At 37.9% G+C, this 18,168-nt stretch overlaps 1 protein-coding gene across 10 annotated transcripts in view; it reads right to left on the bottom strand.

The window, feature by feature from the left end:
* NUMB (NUMB endocytic adaptor protein) overlaps positions 1–18,168 on the bottom strand; it is a 187,299-nt gene that overhangs the window by 93,852 nt on the left and 75,279 nt on the right. For 9 of the 10 annotated variants that reach the window (XM_060139600.1, XM_060139655.1, XM_060139625.1 and 6 more), the window contains one exon: positions 3,267–3,351. The exons of the other annotated variant lie outside the window; for it this stretch is intronic. The gene's annotated coding sequence lies outside the window, so the exon portion shown is untranslated. The remainder of the gene's footprint in view (positions 1–3,266; positions 3,352–18,168) is intronic. 10 annotated transcript variants of the gene reach the window in all.

Genomic DNA, 18,168 nt, shown 5'->3' with positions numbered 1-18,168 from the left:
CAAATACTTTAAAAACGTAGACAAAGTGGATGGATTCTTAAAAAAAAGAGAAAAACTTTCTAAAACCTGGCTAAACTAGAAACAGAAATCCTAGATAAAACCATTTAGAAAACCAAATACATATCTCCCCCTCAAAACACTAAGCTCACACCTCTCCTCCCAAAACACTAAGCCCAGAGAGTCAAACAGAAATTCAACCAAACTTTCAAAAAATAGATCAATCCAGTCTTTTCTTTTTTCTTTTATTTATATTATTTTTGGCTGCGTTGGGTCTTCATTGTTGCAAGCAGGCTTTTCTCTAGTTGCGGGGAGCAGGGGCTACTCCTTGTTGCGGTGCGCGGACTTCTCTTGCAGTGGCTTCTCGTTGCGGAGCGTGGGCTCTACGCGCGCAGGCTTCAGTAATTGTGGCTTGTGGGCTCTAGAGCACAGGCTCAGTAGCTGTGGCACACGGGCTTAGTTGCTCCGCGGCATGTGGGATCTTCCCGGACCAGGGCCCAAACCTGTGTCCCCTGCATTGGCAGGCGGACTCTTAAACCACTACGCCACAAGGGAAGCCCTACCATTCGAGTCTTATACAAATCCTTCTGGGAGGTGGGGATGGGGGGGTTAGTTCCCACCTCATTCTTTAAGGTTGGCATAATCTAGATACCAAATCAAATAAGGGCAATACTATAAGAAATAAAAATTATGGACCAATTTCATCTGTGAACATACATACAACAATTCTAAATGGAATATTAATAAGTTAAATTCAACTACACTTTTTTTTTTTGGCCACTCCATATGGCATGTGGGATCTTAGTTCCCTGACCAGGGATCGAACCTGCGCCCCCTGCAGTGGAAGTGTTAAGTGTCAACCACTGGACCACCAGGGAAGTCCCTCAACTACATGTTATTTAAAAAGACCATCATGATTAAGTTGGGTTCATCCCAGCAATGGAAAGGTGATTCAACATTAGAAACTTGATAAATGTCACTCATCATATTAACAGAATGAGGACAACCACATGACCATCTCACAAATGTAGGGAAAGCATCTGATAAAATTCAATACTCAAAAAAAAAAAAAATTCAATACTCATTCTTCACACACATACAAAATCTTAGCCAAATAGCAACAGAAATGCCTTTAACCTACAGAGTATCTATCAAAACTCTATAGCAAAGATTATTCTTAATGGTAAAACATAAGGAGCACTTCCTTTTAAAAACTAAGTGCAATATAAGAATGCCCACTGCTGGGACTTCCCTGGTGGTCCACTGGCAAAGAATCTGCCTTACAATGCAGGGGATGCTGGTTCAATCACTGGTCAGGGAACTAAGATCCCACATGCCGCGTGGCAACTAAGCCCACGCGCCGCAACTAGACCCCACATGCTGCCAACTACAGAGCCCATGCGCTCTGGAACCCGTGCACCACAACTACAGAGATCACGTGCCCTGGAGCCTGCGCACCACAACTAGAGAAGAGAAAACTCGCATGCCACAACTAGAGAGAAGCCCGCACACCACAACAAAGGGCCTGTATGCCGCAACTAAGACCCGACACGGCCAAAAATAAATTAAATAAATAATTAAAAATTAATTTTAAAAAAAAAATTCAAAAAAAACCAAAACCCAAAAACAAATGCCCACTGTTAACACTTGTATTGAATACTGTAGTCAAAGTCCTAACAAGCATAGTAAGGCAAGAAAAAGAAACAGTGTAAGCACTGGAAAGGAAGACACAATTACAATCATCATACTTTAGTAACTAGGTACTAAACATAGATCTATATACCAAAAAAGCTTATCAGCAAACAAAATGGAAAAAAAGAGGAAAAACGTACTATTTACAATAGTAACAACAAATAAAGTATCTAATAATTAAATTTAAGAGATTTGAGAGACCTTTACAGAGAAAAAGAAACTTTACTGAAAAATATTTTAAAATATCTAAATAGCTAGAAAGATATATACTATGTTCAAAGAAAGGAAGGCTCAATATCATAAAATAAAGAGAATAAAGTAAATGCATGTGTAGATTAAAGCTTCTGGAATCTTGGGCTCATATACAAGCAAGTCCCATTTTTAATAACAGCTTTTGAATTTTTACGTAACTTGACTCAAATTACTCACTTTGATGGATATTTTTGCAATTGGTATAAACTTATTAAGCACTAATTATATATACTTTTTAACTAATTGTAGCAAGAGTTGATATCACACTTCAGAATTCTGACAGCTGCAAGGAACAAGTATGAGTGAGGAGCATATGATCGGTACATGGCCGAGTTCTAGTTGAATGTGCTGTGGTCCCACTGATTCAAAGGTCATTCAGTGTGCACAATCACCACGATGTAAGTTCTAATAACCACTCCTGCAAGTGATGAAATGTTGCCAACATTTTACATAACACGTAAAGTTTTCATTCTTGATAATTATCTGTGAACATTGCCAAAACACCATCTCCTTAAAAGTCACCTAAAAATGTAAACATTTATTTTGAATACAAATTCCTCTTACAAGAGGAAAACAGACAAAACACATTCATCATACAATGATCATATTGAGCTCAAAGGGTACCTCTAGTGGACCTATGTGTGGTGCTTACACATACAATACCCTTTGTACATGTGAGACCGATAAGCAGTTGCCCAGTCTGCTTTTATAATAGATCTGAACTTGATCAAATGAATGATTTTCTTTAGGTCTAACTTATTCAATTTTAATTTTGGTTTACATAGATTTCATGAGCTGCTTAAACTTTGCTTTATCCAAATTTCCTAATAGAGTATTAAAAATAATGATCATCTGTTTTACTGGTTGTTAGGAGATGATAATACTAATAGTTAATACTTATCGAATGCTTAGTGTGTGGAAGGCACTGTTTTAAGTGCTTTGTATACAGTAAATCATTTAATCTTCACAATAACCCTCATCAGGTGGATAATATTACTATCACCGTTTTACAGATAGGAAAACTGAGGTACAGAAAAGTTAAGTAACTTTCCCAACGTCACACAAGTAAGTGGAGACGCTTAGTGATTCATACCCAGGTAGCTGTCTCCAGAGCTCAGACCCTCAATTACTATATTTCTTTTCATGATACTTAAAAGATACACAAAATTACTATGGATGAAAAAACTCACCATTAAAAAAATTATCAATAAGAGTTAAACAACAGTTAAGCAATATTAATATCAATACAACTTATCATAGGTTGACACTTCACAGCTATTTCAAAGTTTCATGGCCATGATTAAGAGTTTTGAAGTTGGACAGACCTGGCTCTGAATCTTGGCTGTGCCCTTTACAAGCTGTGTGACTTTGGACAAGTTTCGTAACTTCACCAAGCCTCAGTTTCCTCATCTGTAAAATGAGAATAATAAACATCTCACAAAACTGTTGTTAGTAACATAATTATTGCTACATTACATTGATATGTAAATCCAAACAAAACAACAGATACACAAAATAGAGGAGGTTCACAATTTCCCCCAGAAATCAGGGCTTTATTATAAATAATGAAGATGACCACTCCAAGTCACCACAGCAACTATAAGACTCCCATACAAACAGAACCATAATACCCTCTAACTCATAATAAATAATTCCCCTGGATAAAAGTCAAATGCCTAGAGGTAAATTACTGAATCTCTGAAATATAAAATACCATATATACATAGAGAAAGAGACAAATAGATAAGACGTTGTTTGTTGATAACAACTCCCACGAATCCCATTCCACGCATACACTTTCTAAGACTAGTAGTATTCAAGGGGCCCAAAAGAGGAAGAGCGGTGTCAAGAAGGAGTGATTCCTGGCACTGGTGGGAAGAAATTTTTTTAAGAGAAAAACATAAAGAAATAAACATGTCATCAAAGTAGGGTACAACTATCGTTACCACCAAAGAATGATTGTGTCCCTTTACACCTGGCATTTTACATTAGTCAAAACAAGTAAAACTGTCACTACTGCTGTCTTTAGAACCTCAATAAAATAATTTTACAATGAATAATGAGATTTCTATCAATACCTGCATTTACCAATAATACATCCATCTGTGATAAGGTTAGGTGTTTCTTTGACGGGGGTGATTTTAGCAATACAATACAATGATCATTTTAAAAAAGGAAAACTAGGAATTATACAAAAATCCTATAGGATAATTTTGTTAAACAGCTCATCAATACTACCATCAGGGCTTCCCTGGTGGTGCAGTCGTTAAGAATCCGCCTGCCAATGCAGGGGACACGGGTTCAATCCCTGGTCCAGGAAGATCCCAGATGCCACAGAGCAACTAAGCCTGTGTGCCACAACTACTGAGCCTGTGCTCTAGAGCCTGCGAGCCACAACTACTGAAGCCTGCACACCTAGAGCCCGTGCTCCGCCACAAGAGAAGCCACCACAGTGAGAAGCCCGCGTGCAGCAACAAAGACAAATGCGGCCAAAAATAAATATATTTTGAAAAAAAATACTATCATTGGGCTTCCCTGGTGGCGCAGTGGTTGAGAGTCCGCCTGCCAATGCAGGGGACACGGGTTCGTGCCCCGGTCCGGGAAGATCCCACATGCCGCGGAGCAGCTGGGCCCGTGAGCCATGGCCGCTGAGCCTGTGCGCCCGGAGCCTGTGCTCCACAACTGGGGGGAGGGGGGGGACCACAACAGTGAGAGGCCCGCGTACCACAAAAAAAAAAAAAAAAAAATTACTATCATCAAGGTGAGTTTTTATGAAGGTTACTAGTCTAAAATATGAATTATATTAATTAAAATAACATATTACATTAAAATAATTATTAAAATGACTGTGTGTTCATTGTAGCTCAAAGATTTAATAAGGAAATAACTTCCATCCCCCAAAATATCCCCTTTTAACAAATAATTGCAAAAATGGCCTTCAATTTTTCTTCTTTTTTTTTTTTTGCGATACGTGGGCCTCTCACTGTTGTGGCCTCTCCCGTTGTGGAGCACAGGCTCCGGACATGCAGGCTCAGCGGCCATGGCTCACGGGCCCAGCCACTCCACGGCATGTGGGATCTTCCCGGACCGGGGCACGAACCCGCATCCCCTGCATCGGCAGGCAGACTCTCAACCACTGTGCCACCAGGGAAGCCCCAAATTTTCTTAATAAATTTGTAAAATTATCTGTCTAGAACAAAGGTCATCTAATTTTTACAAAGCACCTTTTTAAAGAAAACTTATTAGTTATATAGGAAATGTTCAGGAAATCCTTAAACTACCTATTTTATAAAAGTTTAAGGATATGAACATACGACATGAGGTACTCGAGGTTACTACGCCAGGACGGAAATACAAACAAAAAAATCAGGTCCTTTGACTCTGTATCTTAACAATTTGGAGTTTTTCTACCTGATCAGCATTTCCTTCACTACTCTACTTTCTCTAAATGATGAGAATAATTTTTCTGTCCTTTTCATGAGTTCTACAAATCACTGATAAGGTCAAGTCGGTTCAATCACAACTCAAATATTTTAATTTAGGAATTTTTAGGTAAATTTTTTACCTAAATTTTTTATGTAACATAGAGAAAATTTGCAAATATCACTAACTATTTACATTTTGCCCCATTTGCTTTGTCAGTCTCTTTCTTCCTCACACATTTTTTTCTGAACCACGTGAGAGTGAGTTGCAGACACTGTAGCATTTCGGCCCTCAATATTTTCAAGTAGTTTCCTAGGAACACACACTTTCACTTAGATAACTACAGTATAGCTAACCAAATCAGTATTGTGTCAATGTTAAAATTTCTACTATATAATTACAGCACATATTCAAATGTCATTAACTGCCTTAAAAATGTCCTATAAAGCCATTAAATGTCCATTTAAAAATGTCCTCTGATCTCCCCAGTCCAGAATTCAATTCAGAATCATGTACTGCATTTAGTGGTAATGTCTCTTTAGAATCCTACCATCTGGAACAGTTCCTTAGTCTGTCTATGTCTTTTAAGACTGATATTTTTAAAGAACACAGACCATTTATTTTGTAGAATGTTCCTCAATTTAGGTTTGTCTGATGGTCTCTCATGTTTAAATTCAGGCTATGCATTTTTGTAGGAATGTCACAAAGTCATGGTAGGTGCTTCTCACTGCATCATATCAGAAGCTGCAAGAGGCTAGTGGGTTCTATTACCAGTGATGCTAACTTTGATCACTTGGTTAAGGAGTATCTGCCAAGTTTCTCCACTGTGAAGTTATTGTTTTTCTCTTTGTAATAAGTAAATATTTCGTTAGGAACTGTCTTGAGACTACGTAAATATATTCCTCATCAAACTTTCACCCCATAGTTTTGGTACCTGCAGAAGATTCTTGTGAGAAAGTACTATTTTAATTGTTCCAAAATGGTCATTTTCTAATTCCATTTTCTAATTCTACACCTATTAGCCATTTTAATGAATAACTTTCACTTCTCCCCAACTTAGTAATTTATTCATTCACTTACTTATATTCGTATGGTTCTTATTTTTTCAATGGGTTATAATCTATAACTATCATTATTCATTTGGCCAGTGGATGCTTCTCCAAACTGGTTCCTGTTCCTTTTGACTGTCCCCACCATTCTTTGACTATCTCCTTACTTTCTGCAACAATAATACGTTCCAGCCTCCTCTTGTACTTTCCCTGATCCAGTTCCTCCTGGGATCATCCATTTCTCCAAGGAGCTGTGGTTTCCTTTAAGTGGAGAATGGTTTTGAAACCAGCATATGGGAGTTAGGTGTGTTCACTGTAACTGCTTCTAGGCCTCTTAGCAAACAAAGCTGGAATATACACAAATACATCTACGCATATGCATACACATATATATGTATACACACAAATACACACATGTCTCTAAGGGAAAGATACGTAAGTGTATACATGCATACATGTATGTTTCTCTGTCTTTATATAAATAAATGTTAAAAACCATGAGTTCATAACCTCTGATTCAAATCCAGCGTCACAGGGTTCATTGGAGTCTTTTCTTCCTTATATCTAAAACTCCCTTCTCCAACAAAGAAAAACCTGGCTCCCATTTTCCTCAATACACTCATTCATTTGTTGAGTCCTAAAATAGATAGAAAATAGTTTCAAAATTACCAATTCACACCATTACAAAAAACAGCCTACAAATTAGGGTTTGTTATTTGTTTACAGCTCCTTTTATCTTGAATTTCAAAGTATAGGATGCTCAAAAGTTATTTGGCTTACTTTCTCCCTTCAGTGTGTTTATGTTATGAATTTGAAACACAGGTTTGTTTCTGTTTATATTTTAGTGTTTTATCCCAACTTTATTGATTTCCTTTTATGTTTTTAATATAAAAACATGTTATTTATGTTATTAATTTGAAACAGGTTTATTAATTTGTGTGTTTATGTTATTAATTTGTTTATATTATGTTATTTAAATTATGTTATTAACTTGAAACACAGGTTTATTTGTTTTCTGTTTATATTTTAGGGTTTTATCCCAACTTTATTGATTTTCTTTGCTGATTTTTTGTTTTGTTTTGGTTAGTATCTAAAACATTAGCATGACAATGTTCTCTGATATTCTGCACTGATATCACATGCAATGCTACCAGGGGTTCTCTCTCAACCAGTGATTGTAATACAACTTCATAGTTTAGAAAGTATATTTCCCACAAGAAATGAGCCTTTCTGTAGCCAATCACATGTATCTACCACCATCCCACTGAGGCCAAGCTGTTTTCCGGGAATTACTGTTTCTAGATATAGAAAGAAGAATAAAATGAAATGGGCAAACCCTACTACAGCAAGATATTACTTGTAAAATAGTTTTCATGCTACTTAGAGAGATGCCACAGGGTAGAAGAGGGCAGGACCCAGTGGGTAGAACTCCAGGTCCCTGCCCTGACTTGAATTCAAGATGCTATTGCTTTCACTGATATAATATATTGAACTTTAGTCTGAGATTTTGCTCATCCAATTCATTCAGCAAACATTCACTGAGTGTCTATGTTGTCCCAGGCACTGTTGTAGGTGCTTCAGTGAAAAAAGCCTTCATGGGACTTACAATTCTAGTTGTGGGAGAGATAAACTATAAACCTAAGTAAACTGTATATAGTTAGTTAAAAGATGGAAGTTATAGAAAAAATTCAACAAGATAGTTTGCAATATTATATAGCATGTCCAGTTTAGGTCTCACTGAAAAAAGAAAGCTTCCTTTTATATGAATAATTTTTTTAAGTTTGAAAGTCATTAGGAGAGAAGAAGAGCAATCCAATTTTTCAGTTGGTGCTAACCTTATATCTACAGGCCCAGGGACAGACTATGAGAAAAAAGTCATAAGACATTTTCCTTCCTTCTTTCACTGAATCTTAGCCAAAATCTAGAAATATTTAGGTTGGTTTTTCTCAATCCAGATCCTCTACTTTGTAAGTAATTACATATCTCTCCTAGACTCTGGCAAAGGGCTTTCCATCAATCTCAAACTCAAAATATTAAATTTCTTTTTTTCTTCAAACGATTTTAGTGGGAAATTGATAGAGGCACTATCAGGGCTGTTAACCACTCTTTTAGACCTTTAATCCTAACCAGATCACACTATCACTCCCCTACATTTACAATCAACAAAAGACTAAGCTAGCTAATCTTTCTCAGTTGTGCTAGACCATACCACTCAAATCCTAAACAACTGGGTTTGTTTGAACCTAAGTGCAGAACTTTATAATAACCACAGGTAACAGTTAATAGTCCCTGCCACGTCCCAGGTATTATTTTAAATGACTTATATATATTACTTCTTTTATACTTCAAAACAACCCTACGTGATAAGTATCATTAGTACATCCCTTTTATAGATGAAGAAACTGAGAAATGAAGAGGTTAAACAACCTGCTCAAGGTTACAAAGCTTCTAAGTGATAGAGCTGGAATTAAAAAACAGGCAGGCAGTTAGTTTGTGCCATTAACTGCACATATTAAACTGATTCTCAAAAAATCTTTATATAATGTGTTCTAGATTCTATCTTGCTAGATTTAACCAATTCAGTCTATGGAGGGAAAAAATATCTGACTTCAATGCTGTCATCCCATATATATGCTATTTTTCAAAGCTTCAACTGAATACTTGATCACCATGCCATGAAAGGGTCCAATGAAACTATTAATAAAAATGTGACCAGGAATAGTAGCAAATCAAATCCAACAATGTATAATAAGAATTATACACCACAACCAAGTGGGATTATTCTCAGGTATGCAAGGCTGATTCAACATTTGTAAATCATTTAATGCAATCCATCACATTAACAGGTTTAAAAGAAAAGTCACATGATCATATCAAGAGATACAGAAAAGGCATTTGACAAAATCCAACACTCATTCATGATAAAAATTCTCAGCAAGCTAGGAGTAGAGAGTAATTTCCTCAACTTAATAAAGAACACCTACAAAGACCTACAGCTGACATTTTACTTAATCATGAGAAACTAGAAGGCTTCCTGAAAAGATCAAGAACAAGGCAAAGGGACTTCCCTGGTGGTCCAGCAGTTAAGACTCTGCGCTCTCAATTCAGGGGGCCCGGGTTCGATACCTGGTCAGGCAACTAGATCCTGCATGCCACCACTAAAAGATTCCACATGCCGCAACTAAAAATCCGCATGCCGCAACTAAAGATTCAGCATGCCGCAACTGAAGACCCCATGTGCCCGCATGCTGCAACTAAAGATTCAGCATGCCGCAACTGAAGATCCCATGTGCCCGCATGCTGCAACTGAAGACCCAGGGCAGCTAAATAAATATTTTTTTAAAAAAAGGAACAAGGCAAAGATGTCTCCTCTTACCACTCCTTTGTAACATCATATAACTCCTAGTTAACATCATTAACTAGAAAATGCTAGTTAATAGAATAAGACAAGAGAAGGAGATAAAAGGTATACAGAATAGGAAGGACAAAGTAAAACTGTCTTTGTTCGCAGATGATATGATCATCTACATGGAAAATCTAAGAGTCGGCAAAAAAACTCCTGGAACTAATAAGCAATTAACAATAGCAAGGTTGCAGGATACAAGGTCAATATACAAAAGTCAATCACTTTCTTATAGTATACCAGCAATGAACAAGTGAAATTTGAAATTAAAAATTATACATTTACATTAGCACCTAAAAAATTAAATACTTAGGTATAATTTATGGCAAATCTAACAAAATACGTACAAGATCTTGAAAACTACAAAATTCTGATGAACAAAGTCAAAGATAAACTAAATAAATGGAGAGATAATCCATGTTCATGGATAGGAAGACTCAATATTGTTGAGGTATCAATTCTTCCCTACTTGATCTATAGATTCAACACAGTTCCAATCAAAATCCCAGCAAGTTGTTTTGCAGACATCAACAAACTCATTCTAAAATTTAAAGCCCCAAATGGACCCACATAAACACTGTTAACTCATCTTTGACAAAAGAGCAAAGGCACTATAATGGAGAAAAGATAGTCTTTTTAATAAATGATACTGGAACAACTGGACAGCTACATGCAAAAAAAATTAATTTAGACACAGATTTTACACCCTTCACAAAAATTAATTAAAAATGCATCGGAAACCTAGATGTAAACTGCTAAACTATAAAACTTGTAGAAGATAACACAGAAAAAAAAAATCTAGACAACCTTGGGTATGATAATCACTTTTAAAATAAACCAAAGGCATGATCTGTGAAAGAAATAACTGATGAGCTAGACGTCATAAAATTAAAAACTTCTGCTCTGCATAAGACACTGTCAAGAGAAGAGAATACAATCCACAGAATGGGAAAAAATATTTCCAAAAGACACATCTGACAAGGGACTGTTACCCAAAATATACGAAGAGGGACTTCCCTGGTGGTCCAGTGGGTAAGACTCCACGCTCCCAATGCAGGGGGCCTGGGTTCGATCCCTGGTTGGGGAACTAGATCCCACATGCATGCCGCAACTAAGAGTTTGCATGCCACAACTAAGAAGACTGCATGCTGCAACTAAGAGCCCACATGCCCCAACTAAAGATCCTGCATGCTGCAACGAAGGTCCAGCATGCTGCAACTAAGACCCTTCGCAGCCAAAATAAATAAATAAATATTTTAAAGTATATATACAAAGAACTCTTAAAACTAACAATTCAATTTTAAAAATGTGCAAAAGACTTGAACAGATAGCTCAACAAAGAAGATATACAGGACTTCCCTGGTGGCACAGTGGTTAAGAATCCACCTGCCAATGCAGGGGACACGGGTTTGAGCCCTGGTCTGGGAAAATCCCACATGTCGCGGAGCAACTAAGCCCGTGCACAACTACTTAGCCTGCGCTCTAGAGCCCGCGAGCCACAACTACTGAGCCCACACACCACAACTACTGAAGCCCTCGCACCTATAGCCCATGCTCGGCAACAAGAGAAGCCACCGCAATGAGAAGCCCATGCACCACAACAAAGAGTAGCCCCCGCTCACTGCAACCAGAGAAAGCCCGCGCGCAGCAACGAAGACCCAACACAGCCAATAAATAAATAAACAAATAAATTTCTAAACAAAAAGGAAGATATACAGATGGCAAATAAGCTCATGAAAAGATGTTCAAAATCATATGCCATTGGGGAACTGCAAATTAAAACGACAATGAAATACCACTATACACCTATTGGAATGACTAAAATCCAGAACACTGACAACACCAAATTCTGGCAAGGATGTGGAACAACAGTTACTTTTCATTCATTGTTACTGGGAATGCAAAATGGTACAGCCACTTTGGAAGAGTATGGCAGCTTCTTACAAAACTAAACATACTGTTACCTTACAATCCAGCAATCCCCTCCTCCCAGGTACTTACCCAAAGGAGCTGAAAACTCCACACAAAAACCTGCACATGGTTGTTTATAAAAGCTTACTTCATAACTGCCAAAACTTGGAAACAACCAAGATGTCCTTTAACAGATGAATGGATAAATAGTAAACTGTGATACATCTAAAGAATGGAATAATATTCAGCACTAAAAAGAAATGAGTTATCAAGCCATGAAAAGACATGGGGAAACCTTAAGTGCATATTACTAAGTGAAAGAAGCCAATCTAAACATACTGTATGATTCCAACTCTACGACATTCTGGAAAAGGCAAAAATATGGGAACACTAAAAAGACTGTCAGTGGTTGCCAGGGACTAGAGGGTTTTGAGGGATAAAGAGGCAGAACACAGAAAATGTCACGACAATGAAACTATTCTATATGATACTCTAATGTTGGATATGTTATATATGTGCCAAAACCCATAGAATGTACAAAACCAAGAGCGAAACCTAATGTAAAATACAGACTTGAGGTAAGAATGATATGTAATGTAGGTTCATTGATTGTAACAAAGGGCACCACTCCAGTGCCAAATGTTACTAGTCGGGGAGGTTGTTTATATGTGGAGGCAGAGGGAATATATGAACTCCCTGTACTTTCTGCTCAATTTTGCTGTGAATCTAAAACTGCTCTTAAAAATAAAGTCTGTTAAAAAAAAGAAAAAAGAAAAAAAGACCAGACCCAATTAGGAAACTTACAACAGGCCAAAAAGACTTCTCTCCAGGATCAAGTAGGCATGGAACCATATATGTTTGCCCTTTGTGTATAGCATTTTACCCAGTTATCAACTCACCTACCTGAACTATCAAGAAACCCACATTTTGGGTAGAGGTAGAGAAACAGGTGAAAGGGATGAAGAAATACAAACCTTCAGTTAGAAAATATACAAGCTGCAGGGATATAACATACAGCATAAGGAATATGGTCAGTAATATTAGAGGACTTCCCAGGTGGCACAGTGGTTAAGAATCTGCCTACCAATGCAGAGGACATGGGTTCAATCCCTGGTCCAGGAAGATCCCACATGCTGCAGAGCAACTAAGCCCGTGTGCCACAACTACTGAGCCTGCACTCTAGAGCCCACAAGCCACAACCACCGAGCACATATGCCACACCTACTGAAGCCCGCATGCCTAGAGCCCATGCTCCGCAACAAGAGAACCCACCACAATGAGAAGCCCTCGCACCGCAACGAAGAGTAGCCCCTGCTCGCCTCAACTAGAGAAAGCCTGCACGTAGCAACGAAGACCCAACACAGCCAAAAATAAATTAATCAATTAAATAAAATTTAAAAATATAGTACAGGGCTTCCCTGCTGGCGCAGTGGTTGAGAGTCCGCCTGCCGATGCAGGGGACACAGGTTCATGCCCCAGTCCAGGAAGATCCCACATGCCGCAGAGCGGCTGGGGCCGTGAGCCAAGGCCGCTGAGCCTGCACATCCGGGGCCTGTGCTCCGCAACGGAAGAGGCCACAACAGTGAGAGGCCCGCGTACCGAAAAAAAAAAAAAAAATTACAATAACTTTGTATAAGGACTAGACTTATCGTGGTGATCATTTCATAACGTATGCAAATATCAAATCACTATGTAGTACACCTGAAGCTAATGTAATACTGTTTGTCAACTATATTTCAATTAAAAAAGAAACCCACATTTCTATATCTTAATCCAAAAACATGTCTCAAGAGTAACAGTTCCTCTTCCTATATTAGACAAAAACATCTAAGTGCTGCTTCTTAATTCTAGAATTATTTTTTAATGCAGTTTGTAAAAAACATTGTTATTTGAACCAGAAAACAAACCATATGAATTGGGGACCATTTATACGACAGATACTCTTCTAGACTGTGGAAATAAGGCAGAGAATTAACCAAAGTCCCTATCCTCCTGGTGGTGTATTCTATTTGGGGAGAATGTGAAAATAATAGAGAAACAAATATATGTTATGTTATGAAGAAAAATCAAGCATGGTGAGAGGAAAGAAAGTGTTGGTGTTGGAGGGTAGATAGAAAGGACTCTCTTTTAAATAAAGTGATAAAGGAAGGCTTTGCTCATTAGGTTATACTTGAGCAGACAATTCTGAAGGTATTGAGTAGCGAGAGGGTAAGCCCAAGTAGAGAGGTGGGAAAGAACATTCCAGGTCAAAGGAATAAGTGCACCAGTCCTGAGGCAGAACTATGTTCCCTGTGCTAGAGAAGAGCAAGGAGATGATGTGGCTGCAGCTCCTACAGTGAAGGGAAGGTAGAAACTGAAGTTAGAAAGGAAGCCAAGTGCTTCAAAGGGTTTCACAGGATATTTGGCCTATTTATCAGAAATACAATAAATCTTGGTCTTCTATTCTTAATAAGACAAGCCACTGGAAGGTTCTGAGCAGAGGAATAATGAGATTCATATTTTTAAAGGATCATTTTGGTTACTGTAGGTAAACATCATAAAGCTGGAACTAGTCAGGAGGCTATTAAAGCTGGAACTAGTTAGGAGGTTATTTAACTAAACTAGTTAGAAGGTTCTGAGCAAGAGGAATGAGATTCATATTTTTAAAGGATCATTTTGGTTACTGTAGGTAAACAGATCATAAAGCTGAAACTAGTTAGGAGGCTATTAAATGAATCCAGGTGAGAGGTGATAGTTGCTTGGACCAGAGTGATAGCACTGGAGGTAAGACAGGTCAGAGAGATAGGTGGTCCATTTTTATATGTGCCCTCAGCTCAAGAAGAGACCACACCTGGAGCAGCAATTGCATGAGAAATCACCAAATGAATAAATTTACGATAATCCACAGTCATTTTCCAGGACATGTATCTTAAGATATATCTTAAGAATGGAAAAAAAAAAAAAAGAATGGAGCTGACAGGATTTTGTTGATGAACTGAATATACAGAGTGAGAGAAAGTGAAGAATGAAAAATGACCTTAAGGTTGCTGGGCTGAGCAATTCCAAGAATGGAGTTGCCGTTTACAGTGATGCAGAAGACAGAAGGTGGAGTAGGCTTAAGGGGGTAAATGAGAAGTTTGTTTGTTAAGCCTCACAAAATGTAGACGTTTACAAATGATATAGTTATATATTGTAACTATTGGTATATGTCATGTCCTATAGAGCTCAGATACCTTGAAAGCAGAGTTCATGGTTTATAGTTGTACAATAGTAAAAAGGCCTACCATTTATTGAGCACATTTAACAATTAGAGCTCATTTAATCCTTCTATTATTGCTTCTATTATTAGTATATAACACATGGGAAAATTCTGGTTCAGAGATATTAAATAATTCTATTCATCCTTCAGAGCGCTGGTCAAATATCACTTCCTCAAAGTAGCTATCCTTGACCACCCCCATCATCTGAACTAAATCTCTATAATAAGCTCATAATACCCTGTACGTCTCCTCTACTGTTTATCACAATATAAATAAATAAGTGTGTTCTTGGTATCTCTCCTCCCTACAAGAATATAAGCTGCATAAAGGCAGGATACCCATACGTTAAGTTCACTACAACGATTAATACATGCTTTAAATCATTTATAATATTGCTTTATTATTTTTTAAAATAAATTTATTTATTCATTTTTGGCTGCGTTGGGTCTTTATTGTTGCACACGGGTTTTCTCTAGTTGCGGCAAGCGGGGGCTATCCTTCATTGCAGTGCGCAGGCTTCTCATTGTGGTGGTTTCTCTTGTTGCGGAGCATGGGCTCTAGAGCACAGGCTTAGTAGTTGTGGTGCACAGGCTTAGTTGCTCTGCGACATGTGGGATCTTCCCAGCCCAGGGCTCGAACCCGTGTTCTCTGCACTGGCAGGTGGATTCTTAACCACTGTGCTACCAGGGAAGCCCTGCTTTATTATTATAAATTATTAATATTATTTAATAAATGACTTAATAAGTAGAAACATCCATTACAAATTATTATAGAGTAGATCAGACCAATTCTCTTGGCAAGATAAACTATAAAAAAAAATAAATAAAATAAAGAAGGCAGCCAGGATGTAAGAAGTCAAAATACCAGGGGCTTCCCTGGTGGCACAGTGGTTAAGAATCCACCTGCCAGGGCAGGGGACACAGGTTTGAGCCCTGGCCCAGGAAGATCCCACATGCCACGGAGCAACTAAGCCCATGCACCACAACTCCTGAGCCTGCGCTCTAAAGCTCGGGTGCCACAACTACGGAGCCCGTGTGCCACAACTACTGAAGCCCACGCACCTAGAGCCCATGCTCCGCAACGAGAAGCCACTGCAATGAGAAGCCCGTGCACCGCAACAAAGAGTAGCCCCTGCTCGCCACAACCAGAGAAAGCCTGTGCACAGCAACAAAGACCCAACGCAGCCAAAAAATAAAAAAACCAAAATACCAGCGAAAAAGGAAATGCATAGTTAAGCCTAACATTCTACACTACTTTTTCCTCTTGAGGCAACTAGCTGCAGACTAGAGCTTTTAGTAGTCTTACAGGCCTGCAGAGACAGAAATCAGAGTTCAGGGCTTATCAAGACAAGCAGGATTTGAGGGGCTAAGATTTCAGAGAGAAGGCAACCATAGAAAAGTGAGTCTGGACATCCTGTACTGTTTTTGCCCTCAGGCTATTTACTGAATTCTAACCTGTGTGGGGCCAAGAGGCCAAAAACCAAGCAAAGTGCCTATTTTAAAGCAAAATGGTAAGTAGAATTTTTGGTAGTCTCACAATGCCAGGAAAAGAAAAATTACAGTTCAGGGCCTGCCAAGATGGAGAGGCCCTGGCAAACACCACAGGATTCTATTTGATACCTCTGAAGGACAGCGCTCTTGGACTAAGGGGAAACTGGATTTAAACCAGCCCTTAAGAGGCTTAAAACAAAGCCTCAAGTCATCAAGCCTGTATTGAATCAGGGTCATCTGCTCCTGCTTCTAACTACCACCAGAAGAAAATTAGATCCTCCCTAGAGAACAATATCACCATCAAGAGCCTCTATAATTTCTCATACATAATGTTTGACATTCATTTTTTAAATTACCAGGAATCCTAGGAGACAAGACCAGATGACTGAAAGCCAAGAGAAAAAGCAGACAATAGAAAAAGACCAAAAGGGGATCCAGATATTATAATTATTAGACACACACTTTAAAATAACTGTGATTAATATGTTCAGGAAAACAGATGACAAGATGAGAATTTCACCAAAGAAGTAGAATCTACAAAAACAAATGAAAAATAATTAAATTAAAATTCTAGAACTAAGAAATACATAATAAAAAATTAATAATAAAACAGATTCTTGTAACAGCAGATTGGACACTAAATGAAATAGAAAATAGGTCAACAGAAAATATCCAGATGAAGAACAGGGAAAAAAAAAATGGAAAATACAGAAAGAAGGAAGGAAGGGAGGGAGGAAGGAAGGAAAAGAGAAGGGAAGAGAAGGGAAGGGAGGGAAGAACGGAGGAAGGAAGGGAGGGAGGGAGGGAGGGAGGAAGGAAGGAAGGAAGGAAGGAAGGAAGGAAGGAAGGAAGGAAGGAAGGAAGGAAGAAAATACCGAACAGCACATGAGAGATATATGGGATGCAGAGAAAGATCTAGCACACATCTAAAACCCCAGAAGAAAGTCAGTGCAGGAGTGGGGCAGAAGCAATATCAGAAGAAATATTTCAAACCTGACAAAAGACATCAAGCTACAGATTCAAGAGTATCTATGGAACTCAAGCACCTTAAATACAAAGAAAACTGCCTAAAAGGCCTTACTGAAAACATGAAAAACCAAAGACATTACCTCTCTAACAAAAACAATGGAGTCAGAAGGCAATGGGATGATACACTTAAAATGCTGAAAGAAAATAACTACCAACCTGGAATTCTATACCCAATGAAAATATCCTTTAAAAGTGAAAACAAAATAAAAAGTGCTTTCAGACAAAAAGAGAATATTCACTACCAGTAGACTCACACTAAGAAAAAAATGATCTAGTGAAGTCAGTCAGACAAAGACAAATATTATATGTTATCACTTATATGTGGAATCTAAAAAATAATACAAATCAATCTATACACAAAACAGAAACAGACTCACAGGCATAGAAAACAAACATATGGTTACCACAGGGGAAAGAGGGGGATAAATAAGGAGTATGGAATTAACAGATACAAATTACTATACGTAAAACAGATAAGTAACAAGCACAAGGAACTATATTCAGTATCTTGTAATAACCTATAATGGAAAAGAATCTGAAAAAATATATATACATATAACTGAATCACTATGCTGTATACCTGAAACTAACACAATATTGTAAATCAACTATACTTCATTTAAAAATTTAAAAAGAAATTATCTGTGAAGAAAGAAATACTCTCAGATGAAAGCATGATAACA

Source organism: Lagenorhynchus albirostris, chromosome 1 (assembly GCF_949774975.1).
Source record: "Lagenorhynchus albirostris chromosome 1, mLagAlb1.1, whole genome shotgun sequence".
Taxonomy (NCBI): domain Eukaryota; kingdom Metazoa; phylum Chordata; class Mammalia; order Artiodactyla; family Delphinidae; genus Lagenorhynchus; species Lagenorhynchus albirostris.
Note: the sequence above shows the minus strand (reverse complement) of the source record. Positions and strands in the feature narration are given on the sequence as shown.